This window comes from Chanodichthys erythropterus, chromosome 8 (genome assembly GCF_024489055.1).
Source record: "Chanodichthys erythropterus isolate Z2021 chromosome 8, ASM2448905v1, whole genome shotgun sequence".
Taxonomy (NCBI): domain Eukaryota; kingdom Metazoa; phylum Chordata; class Actinopteri; order Cypriniformes; family Xenocyprididae; genus Chanodichthys; species Chanodichthys erythropterus.
In genome coordinates, this window is record NC_090228.1 from 18,787,699 (window position 1) to 18,797,595 (window position 9,897).

At 38.5% G+C, this 9,897-nt stretch overlaps 1 protein-coding gene across 1 annotated transcript in view; it reads right to left on the reverse strand.

Annotated features, from left to right (window-relative positions):
• ppfia2 (PTPRF interacting protein alpha 2) overlaps positions 1 to 7,295 on the reverse strand; it is a 231,260-nt gene extending 223,965 nt beyond the window's left edge. The window contains exon 1 of the mRNA XM_067392208.1: positions 7,183 to 7,295. The gene's annotated coding sequence lies outside the window, so the exon portion shown is untranslated. The remainder of the gene's footprint in view (positions 1 to 7,182) is intronic.
• Between the last annotated feature and the right edge of the window lie 2,602 nt (positions 7,296 to 9,897).

The following is a 9,897-nucleotide window of genomic DNA, read 5'->3' on the forward strand; positions in this document are numbered from 1 at the left end:
GGTTGGTTGACTGGTTGGTTGGTTGGTTGGTTGACAGGTTGGTTGGTTGGTTGGTTGGTTGGTTGGTTGGTTGGTTGGTTGGCAGGTTGGTTGGTTGGTTGGTTGACAGGTTGGTTGGTTGGTTGACAGGTTGACAGGTTGGCTGGTTGGTTGGTTGACAGGTTGGCTGGTTGGTTGACAGGTTGGTTGGTTGACAGGTTGGTTGGTTGGTTGGTTGACAGGTTGGTTGGTTGGTTGGTTGGTTGGTTGGTTGGTTGGTTGGTTGACAGGTTGGTTGGTTGGTTGACAGGTTGGTTGGTTGACAGGTTGGTTGGTTGACAGGTTGGTTGGTTTTTTTGGTTGGTTGGTTGGTTGGTTGGTTGGTTGGTTGGTTGGTTGGTTGGTTGGTTGGTTGGTTGGTTGGTTGGTTGACAGGTTGGTTGGTTGGTTGACAGGTTGACAGGTTGGCTGGTTGGTTGGTTGACAGGTTGGCTGGTTGGTTGACAGGTTGGTTGGTTGGTTGACAGGTTGGTTGGTTGGTTGGTTGGTTGGTTGGTTGGTTGGTTGGTTGGTTGGTTGGTTGGTTGGTTGGTTGGCTGGTTGGTTGGTTGGTTGACAGGTTGGTTGGTTGGTTGGTTGACAGGTTGGTTGGTTGGTTGGTTGGTTGGTTGGTTGGTTGACAGGTTGGTTGGTTGGTTGACAGGTTGGTTGGTTGGTTGGTTGACAGGTTGGTTGGTTGGTTGGTTGGTTGGTTGGTTGGTTGGTTGGTTGGTTGGTTGGTTGACAGGTTGGTTGGTTGGTTGGTTGACAGGTTGGTTGGTTGGTTGGTTGGTTGGTTGGTTGGTTGGTTGGTTGGTTGGTTGGTTGGTTGGTTGGTTGGTTGACAGGTTGGTTGGTTGACAGGTTGGTTGGTTGACAGGTTGACAGGTTGACAGGTTGGCTGGTTGGTTGGTTGACAGGTTGGCTGGTTGGTTGACAGGTTGGTTGGTTGGTTGACAGGTTGGTTGGTTGGTTGGTTGACAGGTTGGTTGGTTGGTTGGTTGGTTGGTTGGTTGGTTGGTTGGTTGGTTGGTTGGTTGGTTGGTTGACAGGTTGGTTGGTTGGTTGGTTGGTTGGTTGGTTGACTGGTTGGTTGGTTGGTTGCTTGGTTGCTTGCTTGCTTGCTTGGTTGGTTGGTTGGTTGGTTGGTTGACAGTTTGGTTGGTTGGTTGACAGTTTGGTTGGTTGGTTGACAGTTTGGTTGGTTGGTTGACAGTTTGGTTGGTTGGTTGACAGTTTGGTTGGATGGTTGGTTGGTTGACAGGTTGGTTGGTTGAGATGAGTTGAAAATAAGCAAGCTGACATTAAGTACAATGTATATCTTAATATGTCATTTATATATTTTAGTTTGTCAAGAGATTTAAAGCACTGTTTTTAAAGAGTGTGCATGTGCATACGTGCTCTAGTACATAAAGGTGCATTCACGTGGCCTCGTAATTCCTGTAGTTACGAGATTCTAGCTTGTAAAAAGTGTTCACGTCCTCGTAGAGATCGTAGTTATAGCTTGTAAGCTGGGAGTTTTCTGAAAGCTCCCACGTGTACCACGTGGCCGTGCTGTACTACCTAACTGCTGTAGATTCATTTAGGCTTTGATAGTGGTGCCATGGAAATGCATAATTCCCAGTCCAAGGACCAAAAGGACGTGAACAGCTCCGAATATAACGTCACGTGTTGTCATTTCAAGATTCCAGTAAATACAAGGTGGCGTGAACGCAGCATAAGAACAAGCATTTGTTTTAATCTGGAAATAAAGCAAAATAACTGATAAAAATGAGAATTAGTCCTCTAATGCCATGTCTGTATTTTGTAGCAGAAATTCTAGCATTAATTCAATCTCAAACGGATTCATGTAAAGAAGTTATTACTCCACCACCTGCGTGACATCATTCACCTTTCTGCTATAAATTACAGACATGGCATTAGAGGACTAATTTTCATTTTCCTCAGTTATTTTGCTTTATTTCCAGATTGAATCAAATGCTTGTTCTGACGTACCAGAGCATGTACGCACATGCGCACTCTTCAAAAACGGTGCTTTAAATCTCTTGACAAACTAAAATATATAAATGACATTTGTATATATTCAAAATAAAATATATACATTGTACTTAATGTCAGCTTGCTTATTTTGCTCAAGATAACGATTTATTAAGTCCACATGTCAAAAAACAAGAAACTATGCTTCTAACCACAGCTTGAGAGCTGTCGTTCCAACCACACAAGTTTGCAATGCAGTTTAAGAATGTTCGTTTGAACTATGGTTTCGGGAAACACCAAATCGTTGAACTATGTAAGTAATGACGGAACTTGCGATGTTAATTGGCTAACAATGCTTTTGGGAAACGCACCCCAGGTTGGTTGACAGGTTGGTTGATTGGTTGACAGGTTGGTAGGTGTTAAAAACAGCTCAGAAACTACATATCTACACACTGGCAAACATTATAATAGGACTTCCCTATAGTGGTAGGTTTGGTCCTAGAGAGCCGCTGTCCTGCAGAGTTTTGCTCCAATCCTAATCAAACACACCTGAACAAGCTAATCAATGTCTTCAGGATTACTAAGGCAGGTGAATGTTTTTTTCAGGGTTGGAGCCAAACTCTGCAGGACAGCGGCTCTCTAGGACCAAACGTGCCTACCCCTGCCCTAGTCGACCACGCATTGATGAGAAGAGGCTTGATCAACCAAATTGTTATTAGTCATGGACAGGTTGATAACACAGCTGGTCTATGTGGTAATTATGTTTGGCAGGAAATCCAAAGTATGAGATCATTACGAGATGGTAAAGGACCACAAAAAAGATGATGTGCAAAGTCTCAGGCAAATCGTTCATCAACCTCAAACATGGCCTTTGGAACATATAAGTAGTAGCCTAATGTTAGTCACTTTACATGGCCCCTCGCTCTAATGTTAACCTAGATAAATGTTTGCTTTTATTAGGCACATATATACAAGTGTTTGAGTGTGGACTTATTACCATGCTTAGTGCATGACGTGTTTAACTTAACGTGCATTTCTCTCCGTAGGCGTATCCACTATACTGTGGAGATGTAAACGCGTGGCTACTCAACTAATAGCTTAAATAAACGACTACCAGTCGACTATGAACATTTTTGGTTGGTGGCAGCCCTACATTATATATCACATTGATGAGTTTAAGCAACAGGCAAGCATCACTCACATTTTCTTTTTTTCTTTCTTTTTTTTAATTTATTTTTTAATAATTTAAAAATGTTGTAGTCATATAATTTTCGAATATAAATAAAAATGTTCAGAGTAAAGATTGAATATTGTTCCAACAAACATATGAGGTGTCCTTGAGGTATTCAAGTCTCCCTTGCAATGAAGAGAAAGGACATGTGAGTGGAATTAAGGGATGATTCTTGACCTGCTTTATGCAGAATAAACTCCTGTTACATGCTGATTGGACATGTAAGGTCTCAGTTGCCAAGCAACCATCCAGCGGTGGCTGAAGCTCGCTGACAGGCAGCTGCTAATGGCCGTTCCGCCCTGAGTTGTGGGTTTAGGGCAATGCACAACACAACATAGCCGGACTTCTGATGCCCAACACGTAACACACGTGCATGAGGGGACATGAAGCCTGTGGAGCAAACTCTACATTCGCTCCATGTCTCGGGGGTTTATCAGTGCATAGATGTGGCTGAGATATTTATTCACAGAAAGCTACAACCGCATCCATAAACAGCTTGTGTCAAGCCGACACGGGTAATTAAGCTTGAAAACATGACATTTTCGAGAAATGACTGTGACACAAGTTGTAGTGCCAATTATATCAAAATTAAGACTGAAAGGAAAATATATATCAAATTCCTGGAATACTTACAAAAAGGACCATGATAGTGTGATGTTTTCTTTTGTCACTTCTTTTATTTTTGACATGTATCATAGTAATACTGTCCCTTTTTAGACATGAACAATAATGTTCCTTGGTAATATATATATATATATATATATATATATATATATATATATATATATATATATATATATATATATATATATATATATATATATATTTTTTTTTTTTTTTTTATGTATACCATTGTAATATACTAACCCCTGACCCTAATATCATGTATAGACATATTTGATTAAATTGTTTTATCACCTGAAAACATTTTTTTAAATCTGGAGCAGCATATGTTTTCTGATGGATCATGTGACACTGAAGACTGGAGTAATGATGCTGAAAATTCAGCTTTGCCATCACAGGAATAAATGACATTCTATTATGAAAATAAAACTGTTATTTTAAATTGTAATATTATTACACAATATTTGTGTTTTTACTATATTTTTGATCACATAAATGCAGCCTTGGTGAGTTTAAAGGGGACCTATATAAAAGATGCCTGTGGTGTCCTCAGAATGTGTCTGTGAAGTTTCAGCTCAAATTACCCCACAGATAATTTATTATAGCTTGTCTAATTTGCCCCTTATTTGGGTGTGAGCAAAAAACACGCCATTTCTGTGTGTCCCTTTAAATGCAAATAAATGCCTTTCCAGAAGTGGAAAGAACTCGCGCGTTAGGTTGCTCAACAACAACAAAGCAGGAGAATCTCACGCAGCCAAAATGACGATTGTCAGTAACGGTGTTCAGCCTTACATTGTTCAAACCAGAGTCAGACACTGATGGAGAGACTCAGCTGAATGCAGCTGGACTTTTCTGAATGGTTAGTCGATAAATTTATGTAGTTGCTGTGGAGTTGATTCAAATCATCGTCTAGCATGTGCCGTCATGTTAATCTTTTGTGCAAATCCAGCATTGAATTGACCCTTGTTTGTGAAGCAGTCCGGTGTAAAATGACAGCATGGTAACAACACTCAACTACAACAACTCTTCCTCTTCTCTAAAGCAGCCCAACATGGCCTTGCTCCCTTTGTTTTAATTTTAGGGTTTGTGATGTCACCAACCGGGGAAGAAGCTAGTCCCTACACTCAAAAAAATGATTCTAGCTGCTTGTTCAGTTTATTTAAATAAAATAAGCTGAACCAACACAAATCTTTAGTTTTTTACTTAATTGGCATTCGCACTCAATTGTATTATGTTAAATGAAATTAAATTTGCAAAATGTTAGGTCAACCTAAACCATTTGTGTTGGGACTACATGAATCATTTATGTTGCATTGATTGAACCTGGGCAGTGGATTTCTAGTTCCCAGCATGCTTTGCATAGGGAAAGATTGGGACAGTAAATGTTGAACTTAAGTGCTGTTTAATGTGTTTTTTAGTAAAGGGAAATACCTTTTAAAGTTTGAAGTTCAGTTATATTTGACATTTAAAAGAGTTTATGTTATGTCGATTTTTTGAGGTTACCATTATGCTGAAGTGTAGACCTTGTGGTTAGGCTCTAGGTGGCTACATAAAACAAATTTATATTGTTCTCAACGAGCATTAACTGTGCTCAAGCCAGTAATGAGAAGTTCTTTATCTGATCATTACTTGCATGCTATAAATTTTACTTAGCATATGAATAAGTGTTATTTTAGTTTAGTTTTTATAGAAATATAAATAAATTACTTGGAGGGCTAGCACAAATTTTACACAGTCTACATATGGTCATCAGCATTTCCCCTCTCAATGGTAATGAAACATGTATGTCTGTGTACAACAGCTACTCAAAACCTAAGCACAAGCGCACATCTTCACCATGATGGTAACAAAAAAAAAAAAAAAAAAAAAGCACTGGTTGGATCAACAAGAATGAATTATGTTCAGGAAACATACACAGAATACGTCAAATGAAACTGGTGTGATCTCATTCAATTAGGATGAATTTCACTCATTAGTACAATTAACCTAGCTTAAGTTCAAATAAATCAGTTCAACTGTGTGGAAATAGGTGTCATAATTGAATTAAGTTAGACCAACAAGTTATTTTTTTGAGTGTACCAGCCATTTGTTGTAGTCCTTAAAAAGTGATTTCTGTAAAAGAAAATATCTGAACTTATCTGAACTCTATATCTGAACTTATCTGAACTCTCTAAACTTTGAGTGTCGTAACTTTGCAAATGTTGTTTATACTCAAACAGCAACATTACACACTAACTAAAGTTAAAAAACTGAAATCATAATCAAGGGCCCCTTTGAGAGACACCTTTCAAAAAACTTTCAGACACCAAACTTTTGAATGGTATTAATTTATAAACTTTCACAATTAAAAAGCATGAAATAGGTTAGGTGTGCAATCACAGAGCGATTGTTGGTTCATGGTTATTTTGCGAGATAAATTTTTGCACTCAATCCCATTCAACAGAAGCAATCACAGAGTTGAAAAACTCATATCCTGAGAGCAACAGGATCTAGATCGATTCACCATGGATGATCACAGCAATCTAGTAACGGGTGCTGTTACCACACTGTTGGTGCTAAAACTTCAGCTAACTTAATCCAAACTCTTTCCAAACAAGCTTGTTTATTGGAGGCTATAGTGTATGAGAGACAAACTGCTGTGATGTAATTACATGAGATGCTCTGAGTAGAAGCTACTCTGCTCTCCAACTCACATTTCATTGATAAATCCGAGACGTCTTTATTGAGCTGCTCAATACCACAGGACAAAAAGGTCCATTCATCTGCACTTAACATGGCACCATGTCGTACCCCTGCAGTCTACTCAAGCTGCTCCGTTTCCCCGTGTTTATACACTTCAGACAGCACAGAGGAAGAGGAGTTCTGGGAAATGTTCATTTAAAATATCATTTCAAAGTCTAATGGGTAGTGCACATCGTTCAACCAGTGTAAAAAATTACCTATTAACTATCCCTTTAAATTATAAGCTGAGCTGATCCAGAACAGCCTTTTTTACCTACAGTATCTATACATGTATGTGTGTGTGCTGAACCCTAGTTTCAGTGGCCCTTTTTGCCCCAAAACTGGTTTGTTTTTGACACACTGCCTCTGAGACAATGAGCTGTGGTGCTTAAATTGTTGCTTAAATGCATGTTCGATTCTGGTTTTCTCCACCTTATACCCAACATTTTCTGTCCTTCTCTTCAACAGCTATCAATAAAAGTAGCAAAAAATAAGCATCTCAAGCGTGTAGACACACTAAAACTATGTCTTAGCACTAAATATAGTGCTCACTCACACACACACACACACACACTCTATCTGCCAAAGACACACAGATTAGCTCAGAATACCTCCGTCTAGCCGGCTCTAGTCAGGTATCCTTAGAGACTCACAGTTTGGCAGCAGAGATGGAAGTCTGGCCAAAAGAGCATCACATTGGACTGGGGTGATGTACCTGAGTGAGCAGAACTGTAGAATTCATTTCTGTTCAAGGAGAAAAAGGAGAGAGAGATAAAGCGGTTTCAATTGTGTGCTTCCTCTAAAAGTCTCTTAATGCTTCCTACATGTGACAGATGATTTATCACTCCTTATGAGAGTTTGATGGTGGCAGTGTCACAAGGGCTGAGACCTCAATATCAATAAGAATGAGTCATCCTTTCGAAATTTCTGCCTCTTTGCTTTGAACAGGAATTGACTTTCTGGGATATATGTTCTTAGATTGATCAGTCTTCAATCTTTTTATATGATAAACAGTTCTTAAAGGGACAGTTCATCCAAAATTGAACATTCTGTCATTATTTACTCACCCTCATGTCATTTTTCTTTCTTCTGTGCTTTCAAAAATCAACAAACGTATCATAAACATGTTGTTTTAATCTGTTATTCATGAAAGAATGTTCCCCTTCTCCTGTAGTTCTCAAATCTCATTTATGCATGTGTTCAACTTAAATTTCAAGAAACATTGTGTAGCGTCTGGACTAATCAGGCACACAAAATTATTCAATATAGTTAATGAATTACCTATGAACTCACTTTATCAAAGCTCTGTGAACCCATCCCCCTAAAACTGCAACTAGCATCCCAAACTAGCTAAACTACAGGAAGAACTAGGTGTCCTGTTACAGATACTTGGACCTTTTACGATCAGGAACAATTTTGCAGAGACCAGTGACTCATTCTTTCTGAGAGGGACAAATAAACTCTCTTAATCCTATGTATTCTCTATATAACCACTTGGGAAATGTATAAACATGTATCCAATTTTCCCATATCACGACTTTCCTTTTATAGGCTTTATTTTATGTATTAATTCTCTCTTTTGAACTATTTTGGTATTAATGTTCCATAGTTGCAAATGTATAGTTGACTGAGATCACATTGGCAGCATGTTTGGTATCTACGGACTCCAACTTTAATTTCCTATTTGGTAATTTATGTTACATGTTACTAACTCTGTGACACATTAGTATTATAAGAATTTAGAGGGTTCTTTTCTCATTCATCCAATCCAGTGTCTTATGCTAATATCTTGCTATAGAACAAAGACTCGTAAAACTTCCCTCCGAGGGGGAAACTCCTTATTGGCTCAGACACCTTAAGAGGGTGTGACATCTTCACCTCTTATATTCACTGAACACAAGATCAAGCTTCTCTTCCTGCTCTTCCTCCTCTTCTTCTCTTTTACTGATGAATGCTGACGTCAAGATGATGCTTTAAGAAGCTAGAAGCTTCTAAGGAACCCCAAGCTTGTGCCAGGCCTCGGCCTAGACCTTCCATTCACCAAAGATCCTCTGAATCCAGCCGGTTCTCTTTCGTCAAGAAAATATCAGCAAAGATTCAACAGGAGCCTCCACAAATTGCATCAGGACAGTTTTAATTCAACTTGGAGAGACATGCAAGTATCAAACTTAGTCTCATTATCGGATACATTGAGTATCCTTACCCCTTTTAAAGAAGGGCCTGTTAAAACTAAACTGATGGTTTGCTCAAGGCTGTTGATCTGCTGAATGTCCAACAATGCTGTAACTTCTTGCTTCCTGTACTCTGCTTTCTCTCTCTCTCTTGGTAAACTGTATGCATGTATGTGTGTGAATGTTAGAGTAGTTTAAGTGTTTAGTCTAGTTAATAAAGTCTTGTTCATGTCACACGTAAGGTTGTCCGTGTTTTGCGCTCATGTACGGGAGTCCCTATTCATGTCGGTCCTGACTACAGGCTTTTAGTAGAATAAGATTGTTATTTCCCATAACCTGGAAATGAACATTTCTTAGTTAATAAACAATTAACACTGTGTGTTCATTGAACAACAGGTTAATTGATTGTAATATTAATTTTATTACATTAAGTTAATTTTATTGACTGATTAAAATATTAATAATTAATTATAACTAGTTATGATTAATTATTCATATTTATTTTGAGCTAATTTGCTACAATTGTATCAGCTTTTATGTCTATGACGAGACACAAAAAGCAATGAAGTTCGACATGGCCGATTTTTATTGCAGAATATATATTTAATGTGTATCCAGGCATAGATACTGTATAATAACTAAACACAAGCACCCATTAGATTTAAAAGCAAAACTGGATGGGAAGAATTTCAGATTTTCGGTTACATAAAGCTGTCATATGGCTTCAGAGGACTTGGAAAATAATGCACAAGTTGTATGGACTACCTGGTTAATGGTAGTTTTACTGCAATTTTTGGGGGGTTCGCCAACCAGTGTTGTATTTGAGACCAGGCTGAGACCTAAGTAGTTTGAATCTGAGTCAAATAGGCATGAGTGGAAGAGTGGATCATACATGACAGTTAGCAAAGACAACAAAACATATCCGCCATGTTGTAGATCAATATGGAGTACTTGGACACTGCCGACAACCCTTGTCTTCATTATGAAAAAGAGCACTCTGGACATTCTTCAAAATGTCTTCTTCCACAGAAGACAGAAAGGAATTTTGGAATGACATGAAGGTGAGTAAATAATGCATTTTTGACTTAATTATTCCCTTAAGACAGGCAGGGGAAACCTATTCACAGAGAATTATCGTGGGAATTAACATCAATG